Below are 21199 nucleotides of genomic sequence, written 5' to 3'. Positions count from 1 at the left end.
AAGCTACAGTGGAATTCAAAGCATCTACAACAGCTGGTCAGGAGTGTTCTCCTGGCTCCTTCCTGCTCCAACTCGGGTGTCTTAGAAGAAAGACCTCACAGTCCACCCAGTCATGCTGATAAACATGGAGATCCTGAATCTACAGGTAAAAGAGCCCTCCTGCGAGGTGAAGAACAGTAGATAGTCACATGGCCTGAAGATAAATCTGGCGAGAATCTCCAAAAAATGACTCGGCCTTGTTTACATCCACCATTGTGAGAAATTTCCATTGGCAGGTGTATCTTAAAGGCATTTGGCTGCAGCACTATTAACTCTTATCTTTTCCCAGTAATATGGGATGTAATCACAGAGATGAGTATGGGTTTAAGGAACTTTAAGAAATATAATTGCTCATTTACAATGCACTTCTTTATAGCTGCAGGCATGGGGATAGGACCAACGCCAGCTTCCTTGCTAAGGTTTGAATTATGTAGTATTAATAGGACTCTGAGAACAGTGTAATAAATACAGCTTCCAGGGGTGCCTGGGTGGCTCAGTCAGTTAAGCGTCCGGCTTCAGCTCAGGTCATATTCTCATGGGTTTGTGCATTCAAGCCCCATGTTGGGCTCTGTGCTACCTCAGAGCCTGGAGCCTACTTTGGACTCTGTGTCTCCCCCTCCCTCTGTCCCTCCACCACTTGCACTCTGTCTTTCTTTCTCTCTTTTTCAAAAATAAACATTAAAAAATTTAAAAATAAAAAAGAAGTGAATTTGCAAACTAAGTTTTCAGTCATTTGCTTGAGTTTTCAGTCTTTTGGGTCAGGCTACATTATATTCATTTCTTCAAACAAATATATACTGAACAGATACTAACTGGGTGACAATACTGTTGGAGGGGGCAGAGATACAGGAGCAAACAGCATGGCCCAACAGCCTTGTATTCAAAGAGGTTACATTCTAGCTGAGGAGAGGTGGAGAATAAACAAGTAAGGAAAGTGTAGACAATGTCAGATAGTGGAAAGTGCTGTGGAATAAAATAAAACAGCAGGTAGAATGTGGAATGTAAGGTTGGGGCTTGTAATTTTAAGCAGTCTGCTCGGAGGAAGCCTCACAGAGAAGAGGTTTGAGTATGTGATGGAGGTTGAGATGAGGAGCAAAGCAGGTAAATATCTGGGGACAGCTCATTGCAGACAACAAGGACAAAGGTTTGAAGGCGGGATGTGTCACTTTTCTCAGTTAATTACAAAAACAAATTAATTTTATGAAAAATATCAGTCTTATATGTTGTTTGGTATAGTAAATGCCAGAATAAGAGAAAAAACACTTTAATCTTTTGAGAGAGAATCAGTATAACCCTGGATAACAGTTTGTCCTGCTAGGGTGCTGGAAATGCTTTCTATCTTGATCCAGATGGGATTCAAAGCTTAAAGTCACCTGCTATACACTTAGATTTGTGTACTTCACTCTGTGAGGTTATACCTCATTTTTAAAAACTTAGTTTGTATTTATTTATTTGTCTAAAGTTTATTTATTTATTTTGAGAGAGACAGAGAAAGCATGAGCAGGGGAGGGACAGAGAGAGAGGGAGAGAGAGAGAATCCCAACTACTGTCCTCACAGAGCCCGACATAGTACTTGAACTTGTGAACTATGAGATCATAACCTGAGCCGAAACCAAGAGACGACCACTCAACCGACTGAGTCACTCAGGTGCCCCTAAAAGTTTTTTGTTTTTTGTTTTTGTTTTTTTTTTAAGAAGCCTTAGTTTTCACTTCTGGCCTCTGACGTTCCATATTTACAAGCTGTGTAATATCAAAATTTTTTGTACACATTTCTTGGTTCCTTCTTTGCCAGCTCTGCTCAAGTCCACAAGAGTCACTCAGAAAAACAAAAGCTTAAAAAGAATAGGGTTCAAGTCTTTGCCATATGACCTTGGGAGAGGTGATTATTTTCTCTGGGTCTGCGTTTTTAGGAGATGAAATAGGGCTGATAGTGATGGTATCCACCTTACAGAGTTACTGGAAGCCCAACAGAAGGTAAAGTCTGTGGAAGTTTTTGTTTTTAACAGGGTAGGAAAAAATATTGCCACCCCAAAACATGTATCTTTGGCATGTGGATTATTTTAGGTTAATTATTTTTAATAAACAGAAGACTCAGGAAGACACTTTGACCTTCCTTCCCCCTAACTTCCCCAAAAAATTCAGCTAGAGGACCTCCTCTAACTAAAGAGAAGGGAAGCTATCACCACAGAGAACTACAATATCTTATGATCTAGGTGTGGCAAACAAGAATTTAGCAAAGTCTATTTGTTAAAATTCCTCTATGGGTCCCATTGCTTCTGTAGGGTCCAGCGAACATTTGTTTACCAAACGGCCTTTTTCATCTTCTTATGAATTGTTTTCCTTCCCTTGTGAAGTCCCAGACTCTTACCTCCTTCTCCTTAGTTCTTGATGGCCTATAAGCCTTAACTGTCCGACTGCCTGTGAGCCCCAGACTCTTATGGAGCCCTAGTTTGTCTGTAATTAAATTTAATTTTCTCCTGTAATGTCTCATGTCAATTTAATTCTTAGACCAGCCCAAAGAATCTCGAAGACAAGAGGACAACTTTTTCTTCCAAACAGCAGCAAGACCACAGAAATCTTACTTACCATTGTAATTACGCATGTAACCCATGCTTCAGTGGAGTGTCCACCAGGTCACTGCTGTGGTCACTGATTACCTGGGCTATTTGCTCTTGTGCTTGTCACCCTCTGCTGGGCACTGAGTACTGACTGCATGGTACAACAGGTCCTCAGCCATGTGGCCTTCTACAGTGAGGGGGCAAAATGAGTCCTGTTACTTTGGGGTAAATACTCTGTTGAGAACTGATGGGGTTTTGAGGTGATGGTGGGGTTCAGAAAAAAGAATTATTGAAGACATCTTTTGCAAAAAGGTAACTTTATTAAAGCACAGGCACAGGACCCGTGGGCATAAAAAGCAGCACTGGGGTTGTGCAGAGTGACTGGTTATATACTATGAAGTAGGGGGAGGTAAAGTCAAGAGGACGTTTCTTAAAGGGATTTTCATACGCTAAAGACTCCCAGATTACTGAAGTCCTAGCTATTGTCAAACTAAGGTTTTCCCCTCTAGCAAAGCATTGACATTAAGACAGTAGGGAGTGCCTGGAGAAAAGTTATACTCTGTTTTTGCCGCAAGTATTTGTCCATGGGCTGCAGGTTATAAGGAAATTTAATTTTACCTGCCATTTTCTTCCTGCCTTTGTTCCCCATATCTCTGTGGAGGGGAAGATGATGTTAGGGCTCCATGAAACTGAGTCTACAGGTTTCTGTATATTAGGCGATTGAGAAGATTGCCTTTTTCTTGTAATTTACTCAGATATTTGTAAACTGATGGAGACTCATGTCCTGTATAACTGGGATCTCTATCAGTTAACCATTTGTTTCCTTTCTTTTCCTTTGTTCTTGGGCAGCCAGGAGTGCCTGAGGAATATCACACATATTCTACCTGGTGGGAAGAGGTGTGTGCTAGCTTGTACTTTGCCCTCAGCCTGCCTTATGCTCCCTCATCAGAAGGACCAAACTGACTTATTTAGGGTTTAATTAGTGGCCCTTCCTGTTATCACCACCTCAACCCTGCTGGACTCAGATATGAGTTCCTGGGGGAGGGACATCAGTGTGAGAGCCGGTAAAGTTAATTCATATGTCTGGACTCACAAAATGGAGGCCACCCTAGGGGCCTGGCCTAGGTCACAAGCCTAAACCCAAGTCAGCCTGTCCTTTGGGGAAACACCTATCAAAGGGAATGGAACATATTCCAGTCACAACCCTTCAGCTCAACTTTAGCTAGCTCATCTTACCCTGGAAAATAGGATCTATTAGCTGATTGTGCCATTTCTGCCTATAGAACCTCTTCTCAGGTTCTATAAAACTCGGACTTGTCCCAGATGCCTCGGGAAGTGTCCCCTGCCTGTGAGGCACTATTACCTTCCGCCCCAATCATGGAATATTTTCCCTTGCATAAAGGACATCAGACTCACCACTAAATTGATTTAGTTTTGTCATTAGGCAGAGGTGAAGGTCCTGCTGCACTGAGAAATGCACCTCCCCTCAGTGGGTAGGCCCTGCCCCTAGATCACACTTGTTCCCCCTAATTCTGTTACTGTGAGTTTTCTGACAACGGACTGCTGACTAGGAAGCAATAATGGGGAGCATTTTCAGTAGAGAATTTAAAAACAGTAATGAAACTGAAGTCAGTCGACGTAACATGTGCCTGCAGTTCAAAAGAAAGTCATTGAGAAAATGCTCCCGGCCCCCACCAAACCTCATATTGGTCTCAGTTCTAATTAGTTGCTATGATTACTGCTGAGTTTATGCACACAGACACACACTTACATGATCCAAATTAACCCATTTTTAGTGAACACTGTTTTCTATATGGCAGTTAATTTCCGAAACTCCCAGTTATACAATCCTGTTGCCCTGACCCACCCTACCCCTGAGGACTCAGCCACAGGACTGTTTCCAAGGGTATGTTTGCAAGGGCAGAATGGCTCAGAGTTGTTGGAACTCTCCTCCAGACACACGTCATATCTTTGCTCCATGTGGTATCATATCTTCTCACGTTTAAACCATTTATTTGAAATAAACGGTGTGATACGTCTATATTTTGGTCTTTGTCCACAGTTGCTGGCTCAGCTCCCCAAACACTTGGAATTTCTAGAGCAGATAAGAGCAATGGGAGCATCTTTTGTTACAATATTTGGTCTTTTGTCCTCAGTTCCTGAAATCACTTCAGAGCCATAAAGGTGAAATGGGTGTCTTGTTATTCGTAACAAGCACCTTTCCACTACAACTGGGTTTATGTTAATGAGGTAACTTTTGGAAACCCTCAAGGCTGGGGGCTGGTTGCCAGGGAAACCAACCAGGCTTTGAGGGTTGGAATTTTCCTTCCCACTGCTTCCTCCTATACCTCTGGGGAGTGAGGCTGGAGGTTGAAGCAATCACCAATGACCAAAGATTTAATCAATCATGCCTATGTAATAGCGCCTACACAAAAAACAAAAAAAGGAGAGTTTCAGAGGTTTTCCAAGCTGGTGAACCAGAATGCATCCATGAGCTGGGAGAATGGCACTTCCCAAACTCTACTGGCACAGAAGCTCCAGTGTTAAAGATCCTTCTGGACCTCACCCAATATATTTCTTTATCCAGCTGTAGATTCATATCCTTTAACATCCCTGGCCATAAACCAGTATCTAGTAAGAAAACTGGTGTCCTGGGTTCTGTGCTCCTCTAGCAAATTAATCAAACCCAAGGAGGGGGGGTCGTAGGTACCTCTGTTTTATAGCCAGTTGGTTAGAAGCACAGGTAATAATCTGAACCTGAGATTGGCATCCAAAGTGGGGTAAGTACTGTCGGGCGGAGTTCTTATTCATGGAACCTCTACTATCTCCAGACAGTGTTAGAATTGAGCTAAATTTGCGGGACACCCAGTCAGTGCCCACTGAGAACTGGAGAATTGCTTGATGGCACTGAATAAAACCCCACACACTGGAAAAAGTAACAGAGCAGTGAGTGTAGAGGCAGCAAGGACTTAGAGTCTTATTTGTGTTTAAATTCTAAAACAGTGGAACACAGTGTGAACTGCGAGGTATAGTATTTTGGTAACAGTTCATTTCGGACCATGAATAAAGTAAGTTACTAAATTTGGATATCTTTATTACTGTTTATCTTTTTAAAATTATTTTAAAACTGGAGAACTAATCAAGAAAATGAGTATTATGGGAAATAATTTTGAGGAATAGAGGGAGGGAGTGTATAAAAAATGATCTATTCCAAATGTCAAATATACTAGGCACAGAGCACCTGGGCGGTTCAGTTGGTTGAGCGTCTGATTCTTGGTCTCAGCTTAGGTCATGATCTTAGAGTCATCAGTTTGAGCTCCACATTGGGCTCTGCACTGGGTGCAAAGCCAACTTAAAAAGAAAATACACCAAGCACACCAAACACTGAATTCCAATGGTGGACAAATTTGTTCTCAAGCTGTGTGCTTTCCTACATTATTGTTATTGTTACTGTTATTTGAAGATTTATTTTTAAGTAATCTCTACACCCAACATGGAGCTCAAACTCACAACTCCAACAAGAGTCTCATGCTCTACCAACTGAGTCAGCCAGGCGCCCTTCTCCTATATTATTATTGCTACCTTTCTAGTATAGTTTCAGATAGAACCTAGAATGCAAGAGAGTGATGTAGATGAACTACAAGATCTCTGTAGTTATTCATTCACTCAAAAAAAAAAAAAAAAAAAAAACACTTACTGGGCACCTTTATGGCATGCTTGGCATGCTCAGATCACTGCACTTGACCCTAAAGAAGGTTACAGAGCTGAGGAAACTAAGATTTCCCTTTTAATTCCAAAACTGACAAAAATAGCAACAGATCAAGGTTAAATATCTTAGTCTTTAAATGGCTACAATTATGGTATCATTTCAAAAATGCACCTATTAAAAAAGGGGATTTATAGGAGGAAAGCACACACTTATAAGATAGTAGTTGATAAACAGAAAGCCCGTTTATGTTATTATATATTTATAAGATGAGTCCTAACCTGCTGTTGAGAGACTAGTAATTGTAGAAAAACTCCCTCATAATGGTGAGCAACGCAAGCTCCAACACCATCCAGACATTTAGAGAGCCTCTTGACATGTCTCTGGAACATGTTGTAAAGTGCATTTTCCTGATTTATTTAATAAAAGCAATTCTTGCTCATTATTCCTCTTATTATCATTGGTAATAATAATAACAGGGTGTTTGAACATGTTACTTTAGCTCTGGGATTGGCCAGAAGGGAAGCTTATATCCTACTGTTTATTACTCATCTAATAGTGGGGACCTATAAACCAACAAGGGTGTGCACGGGATGGAGAGGAGACTCTGCCTTAGGGGATGGGGGAAGGGTGGCTCGTGCCACAGGTGTATCTGCAGGGGGAAGAGCTCCTCATATCTGTGTCTTTCCCCCACAATACAATGTTCAGAAGATGCTGGTCCAGTCCCTCTCTCAGACCGTGCCTGAAGGATGTCCAACATCACAGGTGGAAATGCTCCAAAATTGATGTGGTCTTTGCTTTTGTACCCATCTCTGCCATTGTGAACATGTGAGCCCACATTCTTTCTGTGACATGCAGGCACCATGGTGGCCTCCTTCATTAGACCTTTGAAGACACTGCTTAACAGAAACAGCCACAACATACAGGAAGACAGAGTCTCTCACTTTGGACACTGATCTAGAAAAGGCAAGGGTGACAAAAACCATCAGACCTTGAAGCCAACTGCCTCTGTAAGTGCATGGGTGGAAAGTTTCTCTCTGCTTTAAAAATAATAACTAGCAATTTCACACTGTGCCGGAGTCTACAAGAGGCTTAGCCTCATGTCATCTTACCTGTCACAGGCCTGACTTCCTGTAGAACACAGGTTCAATCCTCCTTGCCCTGGACACAAAGGAGCTGCAGGTCAACTGGGGACACCAGGAAAAGGAGGTTCCAGCATTGATCTGGGTCTGACGTTCTGCTCCTCCATTTACTAGAGGTGGGAACTGAAGTATTTGCTCAAATATTCTGAGCCCCATTTTCCTCATCTGTATAATATAAGCCGTAATGTCAAACATATTAGCCTGTTAGGAGGGTGAGGCAAAACCATATGTCCAACAGCTAGCACTCAATCAATGTCCTTCTCATTACAGTCCAGCCCAAGGTGGGTTGTGGCACTCAGCGGTCTTCCCCGTTGCTCAAAGTCTTGAGAGAGTCTCCTTTCCAAATTCTAGTAAAGGTCCGAATAAGGAAAGTGAATTGGATATTTTCATTTATTTCCTCCCAAGGAACTTAAAGATAAATCTGATCAAAATATTACCTCACTGGTGTTTAAAGGCAAAGTATAATAACTTTCATGATTTAGATAGAGAAACTGAGGATTGGAGAAATTAGGGAATTGCTCACAAGTATGTAATAAGCTGGAGTTTTTACTCTGAGAGTACCAGAGCTGGGGTTTGTTTCTTTGTTTTCCCCCTAAGGGTCCTTCCACTATTAACAGGTTGGTGAACAAGGACATTCTTTCTACAGTGTGAGTAAAATGAATTAGAACCAATATTGGTAAACAGAACTCTTTACAGTTTACAAATCATTTTCAGAAAAATATCTCCCTAATTTTATAACCTAAAATTCCAAAAGTAATACTTTCGAGATAAGTATTACTATTATGATTTACAAATGAAACTGAAATTCTATTCTAAGATGTTCCTTGACCTATCCTAAGTCATGGAGTTCAAATAAGTAGAGCCCAGATCAGTGTGACTCCAAACATGGTTCCACCATTATGCATTATACACTATTCTTGCACATGTAATGTGAAAATTGTATGAGTATTCTGTTTAAAGTATAGTTCCCTGCCCTCACATTCCTCACCACCTGGCACCTTTATCTTTTCTCTTAGTCCAAGAGGCTTCCAACTTTCAAATTCTTGCTCCACTGTTCAGCTTGACTTGATTCATACCTTCCTTTCAGATCTCAGGGTATCCTGATTCTTCACCTCTCCTGTGTGCTTTCCAAGAGCATGCTGCGAGGCATGAGCTTGTCAGTTCCTACTTTATCTTCTGACTTTAAAACTCAGTCCTCCATGAGAGATAATCCAGGGTTTGTGGGTCTTGAAGTTTATGCAATTTGCGGAGGGGGGGGCCTCTATAGACAAGAAAAACAAAATTAGGTACAGAGCCTTGGAAGAAGCCCTTCTAAGTGAGGGGACCTAAAACCCATGCTTCCAAGATTCATAGTAGATTGGCTGACTCTGCCTCTCTCCCCATGTAAGATACAACTCTAGTCGGGCTACCCATTAAGTCTGCCTGGGGCCAGAGGCCAAGCTTGCAGTCTTACCCACTTAACTCCCACAGCACAGTCAAGAAGGTGTGATGGCTTCCATTTTATAATTCTATTCTTTTCTAATTTATTATTTTCCAGTCAAAGTTTGAGTTTCTTGAACTCAAGGAGCCTGCTTTCTATTTCTCGGTAGGACCCCTCACTGACCTCAGCATAATCTTGAGCTCAGAAATGTTTTTGGAATGAATGGATGTTTGAAAAGATGGGTGAATAGAGTAAATGTTCAATAAGTACTTTTTGAATTTATAGCAGAAAATGTAATGATTTTAATAATTACCACTTATTGAGTATCTATTATAATCCAGTTACTTTTCATATGTTATCTCTCATCATAGCAATCCTGCAGGGTGGGAGTTATGATCTCTAATTTATAGCTGAAGAGACTGAGGTTCTTCATGATTAAGTCACTTGCCCAATCTTAGACAGTAAGTGGCAGAGCCAGGACCCATCACTCTAAAGCCCAAGTTCTTACCACCTCACTCAACACCTTTGAAGTCAGAACCAGTATACTTCGATCAGGTGAACAGAGTCCAGCCCAGCTGGGCACCTGCTCATCGTGTCTGCTTCACCTGTGAATGAGGAAGTGAAGGCAAGTCCCTTCCCGCTTTAGCAGGCTTTGTCTTCTGCTTCCCCTGTTCCCCCTGGACATTGGACATCTTCCCAGTAACATATTAGTCCCATGAATTTGAACAGTGGGCAAAAATTCTCTCAATGTGTCCTCAGTAGGAAGTAAAATTATAAACGTTAACTTGGCAAACAAAATAACTATGCCAAGGAGACCAGAGTTCTGGGGACCACACTGGTGAACGTTGCCTGGGCCCCAGCAGAGGCGGGGAGGCAAGCGAGATAGTCTGGTGTTTTTGCCTTCTGCCCCAGACCGTTCTGCAGATAAACTAGCAGAAAGATGCCCTTTGTGGTAAGACTCTGTGATCATAGGGGAATTGTGAGGATGACTGCCAGATTCCCACCAAGTGCTGGTAATGAGGAGATCTCTCTTGGGCAATTTTTGTATGATGAAAATGTGGTGGTGCTTTTAAGAGGTTTCAAGAGCCTTAGGCAAAAGATGCTCTGATAACTTTGGAATGAGGTGCTCAAAGGCTTCCACCTCCATTATACCATTGAAGTCTCTATAGCCCTTTCAGGGCGAGGCTTAAGGCAGTCATAGTAATTCCCATTCTATAGAGGGGAAATTGGGAACCCAGGATCACAGAACCCAGGAGGTCACTGTATTCATTCTATATTTGGCATAGCATGTGATTGTTCCAAATACAAGAAGTTTCTAGAAGACAAGGTGAACTAGAATCTTCCTTTTGTATTCTACTCTAGTTCAATTTGGTATTCTAAGAATGCTGGTTGATGCTGGGTAAAGTGCATATGGGAAAATGGTGGATGACCATCGTGACTGTGGCCTACAGCAGAGACCTGAATTCACATAGGTGTGACAGCATAAAGGACATGAGGTAACTCACCTGTCCCCAAGTCCTTGAGTACTGAGGCCCAAAGGACCTTGCAGAATCCTTCTAGCCCAGTGACACACCACTCATGATGTGACCCACAAAAAAGGAGGGGTGAAAGATTGGAATCAACATGCTCTTCAGTTTATAGCCCAGGTTTGTAGTCCATTTTTCCAGAATTCCAGGCCATTCCCTGAGCTGGCCAGACAATAACTGATTCCTGTAGGAATGTCTGGCTTTGTCTGGACTGCTGGCAAATGAGGACATGTACTGCTCAGCTCCTTTTTTAAGAAAGGACTTGAACAGTGTGTCTACCTAATGGGTGCCAGATTTTAGCTTCCTCAGAATCCACTTCAACTTCCTTGGAGGAGCCAGGTGGGGACAGGTGGTCATATAAAGACCCAGTGATTTCACACCAATGTGGGACTCCTTGGTTAGGCAGTCCTTGCTCTGCAACTCTCCATCGAGCTGGCAGAGACTTCAGGTGTGCATCTTATGGGTCCCTCTGCCCAATTCTGCTTGCTCCCCTTCTTTCACACATATTCCCCCGAAACCATTTTCATTCTTAACTCTACCTCAGTAGAGGGTTTCCTGGGGAACCCAACTAACATACCTCCCTTAACTTTCAAAAAATACTGGTACCTAGTGCTGGAATGAAAGTAGAGAAATGTTAAGATCTTGCACCCAATAGGAGGAAAAGAAAGAACCCAGCACACAGGTTCACCAGAGGAAGAATAGCCTAAGTGACCAGAGGCGTGCATGGCAGTGGTTGGCCCCAGAACTAAACATGGGCTACAGAGACCAGGTCATCAGGCTGCCTTGAAAACGCAGCTAACTGTACCCAGGGGGTAATGCCAAGGCACCAAGCTTTCACTCTACCATCTAAGGAGGGGGGGAATTGAAAAGTAAGGCTTTTTACAGACTAAGTTACTTTGAGGCTTGAGTGAATTACTGCTCTAAGCTTCAGGTTCCCCACATGTAAAGTAGGACAAGTAACACATGTTCTTAAGGATTACCTTTCATTTGATCTAGGGATGATTCTCTTCTCAAGCTCCATGTCTGGATCAAGTGCATCAATCTTCTTGTCCTGAACTTTGTGCCTTGATGAAGAGACAAGGACTCAAGTCCTTGTCCAGTGCCACATAGTCTTTCAGATAGATGACCCATGTCTGAATACAAGCCTTCCACCCCATTTCACAACCCGAGTTTACCTGAGTATAAGGGGAAAAATACATACCTGTACACAGGTCCATTTGGAGCCTTTCTGTGTATGATCCAAGGGAAATTTCTTACTGGGAAAGAGAGCAGCTCCAGTCTAGCTTGGTCCCAAAATGACTTGGTTACCCCCAGAGGTGAATCCCATCTGGGAGATGCAAAATCTCTAGCCTCCAGAAGTTCTGGGTTCCGTGTTTTCAGAACTGAGCAATTTTTATGGGTATCAGGGGTCAAGAAGCGAGTGTATTTTAAAAATACACTTTTTTTTTTATTAAAGTAGGACGTATATTAAGAAAAGCACATAAATCAAAATGTTCAAGATAATTAGTCATCAGGGAAATGCAAATGAAACCACAACGAGATACCACCACACACCCACTAGGATGGCTATAATCAAAAAGACAGATAACAATAAGTATTGGTGAGGGTGTGGAGCAATCAAAACCCTCATATGCTGCTCGTGGGAAAGTAAAATCGTGCACCCCCTGTGGAAATTGTTTTCTGGCAGTTTCTCAAAAAGTTCAGCAAAGGGTTATCATATGACCCAACACTTCCACTCCTCGGTGCATACCCACGAGAAATGGAAACATTTCTACACAAACACTTGCACATTAATCTTATCGCCCATTATTCATAAGGGCCATAAGGTGGAAACAACCCAAATATCTACCAGCTGATGAATTGATAAATAAAAGTGGTATATCCACACAATGGAATAATATTTGGCCATAAAAAAAAATAAAGTACTGATTTGTGCCACAGTACAGATGAACCTTGAAAATATTATGCTAAATGAAAAAAGCCAGTTGCAAAAGACCACATATTGTATGATACCATTTATACTAAATGTGAAGAATAGGAAAATTTACAGAGACAGAAAGTAGGTTAGTAATTGCTTAAGTCTGAGAAGGAGGGGACTATAGGAAGGTGATAGCTAAAGGGTACAGTTTCTTTTAGTGGTGATGAAAAGGTTCTAAAATTGACTATAGTAAGTGATTGTATATATCTGTATATACTAAAAACTATTAAATTGTATAATTTAAATGGATGAATTATATGATATGTGAATTTTATCTCAATAAAACTGTTATTTTAAAATGTTCAGCTCAAAAAAATGTCTAGCTCAATGAATTATTCAAAAAATGAATACCTTAGGGTTCCTTGGTGGCTCAGTCAGTTAAGCATCTGACTCTTGATTTCAGCTCAGGTAAGTTCGAGCCCCACATGGGGCTCTACACCGATAGCATGGAGCCTGCCTGGGATTTTCTCTCTCCCTCTATCTCTGTCCCTCCCCTGCTTTCTCTCTCTCTCTCTCTCTTCCTCCTCCTCTTCCTCCTCCCGTGCAGGTTCTCTCTCTCAAAAATAAATAAATAAATGTTAAAAAATGAATAACTCATGTAACCATCACCTAGGTCAAGAGAAGGAACATTCTAGGGACACCAGGGTGACTCAGTCGGTTAACATTGGGCTCTTGGTTTCTGCTCAGGTCATGATCTCACAGTTTGTGGGTTTGGGCCCAAATCAGGCTCCTCGCTGACAGTGTGGAGCCTGCTTCAAAATCTTTCTCTCTCTGTCCCACACCTCCTGTTGTTTCTTGCTCTCTCTCAAAATAAATAAACTTTAAAAAAATATTTAAAAAAAGGAGTAGAATATTCTAGAACCCCAGAAGCCTCCCTACCTCCTGTGAGGAAATGTATTTTTTGTTTATTCATTGAGTCCCCTATTTCCAGAAATCTTACTGTGCATCTCTGGAGTAAGTCATTTAGTGTGCTTGGTATTAACTTCCAATGGGTCTGTAATAAAACATGGGAACTTCCCTGGTTATCTTTCTCATGAAGAACAGTGTTAAGTTCCAGGTTCCCATCTTAAGGAGGGCACTGATACATTTGGGCTCATCTCAAAAATATGGGCAGAGTAGGGAGAGGACCAGTTCAAGTGAACAACAGCTGAGGAGCCAGGTATATGTTAGCCTGGAGAAAAGACATCCTGGGGGGACCTAATTGTTGTCTTCCCCTATTAAGGTGTTGACACATGAAAGCGAGGACACCTGTGCTGCATCACCCCTACTGGATATCTGAGAGCAGGAGTCGGGCAATCCTACTATGTACAGTGTCCAGCACTACCTTTGGTACTCGACACACAGACATCATCAAAATCAGTTACCGAGGGCCTGATATGTGTCAGGCATTTTCTCAAGTCTGCGCAAAGACCTTGCCAGATGGGTGTGATTATCCACATTTCACAAATGAAGGGTTAACTGGCTGGAGAAGAGTTCCTGGTGGGGATAGATGGCACAATGTGGTCCTCTCCAGCCCCAGCACCTTTATCCTGATTTGAATCCTACATGCTGGCGGTAGGTGTGGTCTTTAGAGCTGCAAGGCCCCTTAGCCTGTCCTTGACCACTCCCACTTGACCAACCTCCCATAACCATGCCAAGAAACCCAAGCTGAAGGAAAAGGTATTCTTACTTTGACTCCAAAATCCATTCCCAGGAACTAAGGAACAACTCCCTCAAACACAAAGTCAGCACGTCCATCACATGGAACCAGAGAGACATAAGGAGACTGAGGAGCTTCCAGGAAGGAAGGAGAAAGAGGGATGATACCAACATGCCATAAACAAGCTGTGGTCATCGGGATGATGCTGTCCCAGTGGGTGGTCCTGCCTCTTCCTTGGAAATTCACATTTCAGATTCTATTCATCCTGAAGGCCTATTGCCATGTACTATGAGCTGAGCTGGATGCTTCCCTTCGTGATAGCCCCCATGGAACCCCATAGCATCCCTGTGAAACATGCAACATCATCCCTTTTAAAGATGATGAAACCAAGATTCTGACCAGCAGCTGCATGAACCTCTTCAGGAAACGTTGGTCTAAAAAGGCTATTTTGGGTTTATTCATGGCTTCTCATCTAACCTGCTGTGAGATGACCCACACACATCACCCCTTCCAGGCCTCAGTTTCCCAATCTGTAAGCATGGAGCATGGGACTACGGCTGCACAGTAGCTTGAAGAAATGGTCTGAAAAGAACAAAGAAAGTGCTTTTCCAAATATGGGTCTTTGCAGGAACACCATTTGGGTGCAGCCCCTGGTTTTGGCTTAAATTGTTCAGAGTTGACCATACAGAAAATTACTCATATGGCTGAGATTTGGGCAGATGGCATTAAGAGATCTGACAAAGTTGTTCTAGATGTGAAAGCAAAGTCTCCATGCCCCAAAAGTTCTCGAACGTTTCTGTCTCTGAAGTTCTGGTCAAATATGTGTGTCATAAATTTGCTTTCAGTTTCCTTTGACAGAGGTGGGGAGCTGATAGGTGGGGGAAACCTGCTTTTTTTCCTCAGATGCTGTAATGCATACTTAATAGATGTGCAATTATGATCACCCAGTGAGGGCTCTCACAGCTTCTCGACTTCTGAACACTAACCTGGCAACCCACGCCACATCCCTGTGGCCTGGCCCTGGTCCAGGCTTCTGAGTCTTATCTGTCAGACCCTTAATAAAAACAGGAACTGGATCCTTAATGACCCAGGGGCTACCTCTGGCTCCTTTCTTGCCTGGTCTACTCTGGGCTCTCAAATGGCCTCCAAGCTCTGAAGGAAAGGTTTTTCCCAGCTCAGCAAAGGGCCACACACATCTCGGGCTTCTATAGCTGTGGCTCAGAGTTTAGCCTCTTAGGGCTGGAAGAGCTTTGTAAGTCCTTAGATTCACTCCACTGACACCAGGTCGGCCACATGTAGGGTTCCCAAACCTCGCTGCCTTCTCCTTTCTTTAGGTCCACATCTGTGCAGGCCTTGTGAATCTTTTAATCAGATCATCCAGTCGTGGCCAAAGATTCTCACCATCCCGTGCCAGCTAGATCCTTAGGCGGGCACAGATGGTGACTTGGTAGCTCCTATTTGCACCTGCTGTTTTAGAGGACTCAAGAAGTGGAAGTCCTCGTAGACTCAGCATGCGTCCTGTGGTAGCCCCTGACCTTGTCCTAGTGTGCTTGTGCTAATAGCACTGACTGTGTGTTCAGTTGTATCGACAGACTCTTGCAATCGTTAAGTTCTCCTGGGCACATGGGCTATTTTCCCAAATACAATCTATTTGCCTTAAGGAAGGAAGAATGCATCTTACACTTTATCGCCCAGCATAGAGCCTAGCAGTGGTAGTAATAATAATAGTCACGAGTTATGAGAGCTCTGTGTCAGACACCATGAAAGGAATTATTAATACATTCATTTATTTTACTTTGATGAGAATAGCACAATTAAATATTGTTACCATTGTAAGACAAAGAAACAAGGATCAGGTTCATTAAGGGATTTGTTCCAGGTCATATAGCCTATAAATGATAGAATCAGCATTCAAACCCAAGACAATCTGAGAACAAGTTGTATTAAGCTAAGCTAAACTATGCTGTGTAACAAGTAACTCTGAAATGTCAGTGGCCATATATACATATACAGGTAACGCAAGTCTATTTCTCACCCATCCAAAAGCTGCTACAGGTCTGAGCGTCTCTCCAGAGTTGTTGCCCTCCTTGACGCCATTCAGCAACCCTGTCTCTTTCCATCTGGTTTCCTCCACCCTGACGTGTGGCCTTTACGATCCGTCTATCCGAGGAAGAGGGGGCTGGAAGGTTGTGCGGAGCTTCCACGGCTAGACGTGAACATGACCGGACGGTGTCACTTCCACCCATATTCTGTGAACAGATCACTCACATGCCCCCCACCTGACTCCTCTGTGTTCAGAAAAGAGGAAAATCAGAAATGAGGAAGCCCTAGCAATCTGCTACAGAAGCTTATGTGTATTCCACCATGCTAAGCTGCCTCTAAAACCTGAAATTAAAAAACAAAGTACTTTCTGACTGACATCACCACCAGGGCATCGCTGGGATACAAAAGATTATAAAGGAGGAGGTAGGGGGGCGCTTCACTCTTGAGAAAAAACGCAGGCTTTGATATGTTTAATCAGCCTCCAAATCCCCAACCTAATTATCACCCAGACAGAGGAGCTGGGCTGCCCTTGCTTCCCCTCATTCTGATTATTGATCTTCTGTGACTTCTCATTAAGGTGTCCCTAGTATCCGCTATACCCTAATCTTCATGCACACAAATGTGCGGATGGTGTGCACAGCAGAGGGGAACGTCAAGAGGCAGACACTGTTGGTGCAGTTTTGGGCACTGGACAGACACATGGCTTTCATATTCAGGTTCTTATTAACCCTCACAACAAACCTATTTGGTGTAGCGTTTGGTACTCTCACCCATCGTACGGAGCAGGAATCAGAGCCTCCGAGTGATTACACTACTTTCCCAAAGTTACACACTGGGATCTTCTCATTCGAAACCCTCAGCTTTTCCACTACAATCACACTTAATTTTCCCCACCCCCTTTTATTTCCTTAAGTAGATTTCAGTTGCACTGAACTGTACTAATCATAATACTTATTTCTTGATACACTCTTATCTTTGTTTCATGCACAACCCTACTTGGGTTTCTTTGCTGTTTTGTTTCATTTTTATTTTTAAAGACAAACTCCCAGAAACATACCACCCAGCACGCGGTTTTTCTTCATCCTATCCTCCCTGCCTCCTCCACCAATGTAATGTAACCAATATACTAAATTCCAGAGGCATCATTTCCTGCTTTCCTTTTTACATTATTTTATCCAGTTTATATGTATTCTTATATTTACTTTATTTTTTTAATTTTGTAAAATGAGTATAATTGTCATAAATTATATTTTGCACTGAATATGATAGTAAGGTTGATCCACGTTGTGTGTCACAGTGGTTCATTCCTTTCGAACACTGTATAATATTATTGTATGAATTATTCATGTTACAGTCTATTCTCTTATCACTGCTATTGTGAGCAATATTGCCATGAAACATCTTTTGGTGGGTGTGAAAAATTTGTCTATGTAACTAGGAGTGAAATTACTATGTGGTGGCATATGGGAAGATTTTCCAAAGTAGTTGTAACAATTTACACACCCATAGGCAATGAAAGACGTGTGGACCTACATCCTCTCCAACATTGGGTCAAATTCTTAAAGTTTCCGAAAGAATGGATGCACTTCTCTGATCACTAATGAGGTTGAGTTTGTTCATTAGCTTTATGTTTCCTCTTCTGTGAATGCCTGTCCATGTCTCTTGCCCATTTTTCTACTGGGCTGTTTATGCTTTTCTTATTGACTTATAGGAGTTCTTTGTATACTCTTTCAGCCAACCTGTTTGTAATTTGTCTTTTCAGTTTCTTTAATGAAGTTTCATTTGATGTTCTTTGTTTTAATATCTCTAAGATTAACACTTTCTGTATTTGTTTGACAAACTTTTCCCTGCCCCAAGGTCTAAAAGATACTCATTTATGTGTTCTTTTAAATCAGGATTTGAAATCTAAAGTTAAAAGTTTTTTTAAACTTTTCTCTTTGACAGTTAAGTCAATCTGAAACTGTTTATTTTTATATGGTGTGAGATAGGGAATATATTTCCTCTTCTCCCATATGGATAATCATTTTTTTCAGCTTTGTTTGTCGAAGAGCTCCCCTTTTCCCCTCAATCAGCCATGCCACCTCTGTCACTTTTCAAAGTTCTAAATCTGCACAGGTCTGTTTCTGCATTCTCCATTCTATCCCATGTGTCCATCCTGTGGCATTGCCAGAATGTCTTCATTACTCAAGCAGAGTGAGATTGGCCTCTCTCCTGGTTCTTCTTCTTCCAGCATTGGCAATGGCACCATTTTCCTCTAGAAACTTTCAGTCCAGATGAATTTCCTTTTCTCCATAACCTGCTCAATCACAATCTGAGACTCACTTTACCCGAAGAGTCTCTATACACAGAAGGAAGTGACAGGTCAAGAACTTGATCTCACTGGGCACCATCCCTGAGTATTCTTGCCTGGCTCACCCTACAGTGATCAGGGCCCAGGATTGCACATTTGCTTGTCTACAGCCCCAAACACCTTTGTCTAGATAACCCAACAACCCTTGTCATCCATGGAAGCCCTTACAGTGCCCCAGCTAGGCTGAGTCCCTATCTCCAGTTTTGCTAAAACCCAGAGGAACATGTGATGGGAAGAGAATTCCACAGCCTCTGGGATTGGCTCTGGTTTGTGGATGAGTAAGTCTTGCCTTCCCAAGATGTGATTTAGAGAGAAGATGTGATTAAAGATTAAAGATGTGATTCTTTAAAGAAGATGTAATTTCAGAGTTTCTCTTATTCTTTGTGTACTGAACGGGGTTTAGGAATATCCCTTAAAGGGATTTTTAGATGTGCAAAGGGAGATCTCAGAGTTCAGCGGGATGCTGGAGGTTAAAAGTAAGACTGCTTTATGAGCTGCTAAACAGACATTTTGAAATTGCACAAGGTGGGGACCTTAAAAGAGAGTAGATGGTTGAAAGCGTCTTCAGAGAAAGGATCCTCAGCAACTAAGTGTGGGCATGGCCAGTGAAAAATCTTCCCTATAAGAAAAGGGCCAACAAGTTTCTAGAAACAGTGGTGTCTGACCTTCAGTATGTAGTTTTTTTCCTTCCTTGTGCCAACCAGCTAGCTATTTCTAGCCCTTGGGAAAGTCTGTTAAGCACAATAGCTGTGTGTTCATGTTGCTCTAGGGGAAGAAAAATCAGCTGTAGTCTGAACAGTAGACAAGACAGGGGTTTGGAAGAACAGCTGCCCTAGTGTGGGGGTAGGGAGCAAAATGTAAGTAAGAATCAAGAATTTCCTAAGTGCAAGAATTAGAAGGTAAATATGGCCATGAGAATATAAACTCACAAGCAGGATCATGGGAAATATTGGAGAGGACTCTGGGAAAGGCTCTGTCTTCCCATGGTGCTGAAATGGATGCTCAACCCCTATTATTTAGATGTTAAGGCAAAGGTAAAACAGAAGACTGGAAAATGTGGATTCATTTAGAGATGCATGGATACAGGGGCTGTGAGGGATGTGATGGTCTTGAAAACTTATGGGGCTTCTTTAAGTCTGGTCTGAGACCCTCATTTCACAGTTGCTTTGTGAAAGGAGCAGAGATAGCAAGTGGGCAACTCCAGAAGGTGAAGGATTAACTTATCAAGGTTGAAAGACAAAAATCCATCCCTTAGGGGTCCCTGTATCCTAACCACAGACCCCTCTCCAATCAGGAGCCAGCCAGAGTCAGACGTTGGGTGAGATCTTTCTTTCTCCCTTCTTCTTCCCTATTGTCTGCAGGTATTATGACCAGGGAACATTTGTCAAGTCATTTGGAGATAGTCTGTACCAGGCCAGCTTGGGCAGAGGAAGTGGTAGTACTGAGGGACACTCTAATCATTCACCGTTGATAACTTAGTCTCTCTCTCTCTCTCTCTCTCTCTCTCTCTCTCTGTCTCTGTCTCTTCCCTCACCCCCCATATATTTTTCTATTATAGTAAAATATACTTTTTGGCCATTTTCAAGTGTACACCTCAGTGGCATTAAATAAATTCACAATGCTGTGCAACCATTACCACTATTTCCACAATTTTTTTATAACCCTAAACAGAAACTCTGTACTCATTAAATAATAAATTCCCATAAAATTAACAAATGAATAAACAATGAATCTCCACACATCCCCCCATCCAGCGCTAGTAACCTCTATTCCACTTTCTGTTTCTGTGACTTTGTCTATTCTAACTACCTCAGATAAGTGAAATCATATAATATTTGCCCTTTTGTTCTGGCTTATTTCACTTAGCAAAATGCCTTCAAGATTCATCTATGTTGTAGTGTATATCAGAATTTCATTACCTTCTATGGTCTATTATATGTATAAATGTCTGTTATATGTATACACCATACTTCGTTCATTCTCTGTTGATGCAGACTTGGGTTGTTTCCACCTTTTGGCTATTGTGAATACCGCTACTATGAACGTTGACATGTTAGTATCTGTTAGAGTCCCTGCTTTTGATTCCTTTCCATACATATCCAGGAGTAAAATCGCTGGATCGTATGGTAACTTTATGCTTAGCTCTTTGAAGGACCACCAAACTGCTTTCCATAGTAGCTAGACCATTTTACATGCCACCAAGCAATGCATAAGTGTTCCAATATCTCCACAACCTCTCTATCATTTATTTTCTGTTTATTTTTATTTTGAAAATAGCTATTTTAATTGGTTATGAAATGGTATCTCATTGGGGTTTTTTGATTTGCATTTCCTTAATGACTAGTGATGTTGAGCATCTTTTGATGTGCTTATTGGCCATCTGTATACATTCTATAGAGAAATGTCTAGTCAAGTTCTTTGACCATTTTTCAATTGGGTTATTTGGTTTTTGTTGTTGAGTTTTAGGAGTTCTTTATATATTCTGGATATTAATCCCTTATCAGTTATGTGATTGGCATTTTTTTCCTCCCATTCTGTGGGTTGTCACTTCAGTCTCCTAGTATCATTTGATGTGCAAAAGTTTTTAATTTTAATTGAGCTCAATTTATTTAGTTTTTCTTTTGTTGCCTGTGCTTTTGGTGTCATATTCAAGACATCATTGCCAAATCTAATGTCATGAAGGTTTCCCCTAAAAGAAGAAGGTTTTCTTCTAAAAGCTGTATAGCTTTATTCTATTCTTATTTTTTAAGTGTTTATTTACTTTCGAGAGAGAGTGTGTGTGTGAAAGCAGGAGCAGG

General features: G+C 41.8%; 1 long non-coding RNA gene across 2 annotated transcripts; it reads right to left on the bottom strand.

Moving 5' to 3' along the window:
* Positions 1 to 6694: 6694 nt before the first annotated feature.
* On the bottom strand, positions 6695 to 21142 carry LOC147579384 (uncharacterized). Of its 2 annotated transcripts, XR_015253868.1 has the most exons (4): positions 16044 to 21142; positions 11372 to 14353; positions 7416 to 9470; positions 6695 to 7260 (listed from the first exon to the last, which is right to left on the bottom strand). It is a non-coding gene; the product is annotated as an uncharacterized LOC147579384 (long non-coding RNA). The 2 variants fall into 2 exon arrangements; XR_015253867.1 differs by having other exon boundaries at positions 6695 to 9470.
* Positions 21143 to 21199: the final 57 nt, after the last annotated feature.

Source organism: Puma concolor, chromosome B4 (genome assembly GCF_028749965.1).
Source record: "Puma concolor isolate L17-30 chromosome B4, mPumCon1.1.hap2, whole genome shotgun sequence".
Lineage (NCBI taxonomy): Eukaryota > Metazoa > Chordata > Mammalia > Carnivora > Felidae > Puma > Puma concolor.
The sequence above is the reverse complement of the archived record's forward strand: the minus strand, read 5'-3'. Positions and strand labels throughout refer to the sequence as shown.